Source organism: Nannospalax galili, unplaced genomic scaffold, assembly GCF_000622305.1.
Source record: "Nannospalax galili isolate Female #2095 unplaced genomic scaffold, S.galili_v1.0 scaffold86, whole genome shotgun sequence".
Lineage (NCBI taxonomy): Eukaryota > Metazoa > Chordata > Mammalia > Rodentia > Spalacidae > Nannospalax > Nannospalax galili.
Genome location: NW_008354174.1, coordinates 418,232 through 418,957, shown reverse-complemented (window position 1 = coordinate 418,957; position 726 = coordinate 418,232).

Sequence of the window (726 nt, the reverse complement as noted above, 5' to 3'; positions counted from 1 at the left end):
CATATGTGGATCCTAGCACCAAATCCTGATAAGTGAGTATGTATCCAGACATAACTACAGGAACCAGGATAACAGAAAGGAACCAGGGAAGTAAAGGAAAAGAACCTGAAAGAGAACAGTAGAAAACAGGCATTAATAAGGGAAATATGTATAAAAATTGGGTTAGTTTAAGGGAGGGGGGAGGGAAGGTGTACGAGGAACCTAGGGGATAAAAGGAAAGAAGGAACTCAAGAGACGTAGGACCATAGGAGAAGGGTATTATTAAGGGAGGAAGGGGAAAACTGGGGGCACCTTAATTGGGGAAACCATGATGGAGGGGTTAGACAATGTGAGAGATAAATAATGCCTAACTAGTTTTAAAAACTAGAGGGAACCATATTAGTCCAACAACCTACTGACAAATTATATATACCAGATCAAGAAATAATGTCTAGGTAAGGTTTATCTGAGAACAATTGGTCTTTGCCCAAGATTTAGCTACATGGCACACAGTAATTAAAAGTACCAGACTGGGGGCTGGAGAGATGGCTCGGCAGTCAAGAGCACTGACTGCTCTTGCAGATGACCCGGGTTCGATTCCCAGCACCCACATGGTGGCTACAAACCATCCTTAACTCTAAGTTCCAGGGGAATCCGAAGCCCTTTTCTGACCTCCACGGCACTGCACGACCCGGGTGCACTCACATACATGCAGGCAATACACTCATACACATAAATAAAAAATCT